Source organism: Rosa rugosa, chromosome 4 (assembly GCF_958449725.1).
Source record: "Rosa rugosa chromosome 4, drRosRugo1.1, whole genome shotgun sequence".
Lineage (NCBI taxonomy): Eukaryota > Viridiplantae > Streptophyta > Magnoliopsida > Rosales > Rosaceae > Rosa > Rosa rugosa.
The window spans coordinates 42,514,498-42,515,028 of record NC_084823.1 but is presented as its reverse complement, the minus strand read 5'-3'; positions in this window follow the sequence as shown (position 1 = coordinate 42,515,028).

The window sequence follows — 531 nt, the reverse complement described above, 5'->3', positions numbered from 1 at the left end:
TGTATATATATATATATATATATATATATATATATATATATATATATATATATATATATATATATATATATATATAGCCGAAGTATGCAGAGTAGGGTTCGAGTTACCAGCCTTGGTTGTTTGACTGCAATTATAAAGCTTTCCTTGGGAAGACAATTTATTTTCATGTAGATGTAGAGTTTGCTGGGACCCCTATATATATAGAACTTGGATTACTCTAGCCTTGTGTTCTTCAAGTTATCGTTGGTACCCTGTTAATTAAATAAGACATTAAGCATAACTTTCTCGCTCTTATATTTATTTAATCAATGTTAGTCTGTTAGAGTCATGATTAATCTTCTGTTACTTCGTTCTGCAAGTGACATGTTCACAATAATTCTAACAGTTTAGTAATTGACCTGGAAAACTCCACCAGAGCAAGAAGAGTTACATGGAAGAAGAAGGAGACGAGCTAAACGTAAAGAGCTGCTCTTCCTTCACTTGCTTTTATATGGAAGAAGAAGAAGGAGAGCCAAGCAAAGTCACATTTTT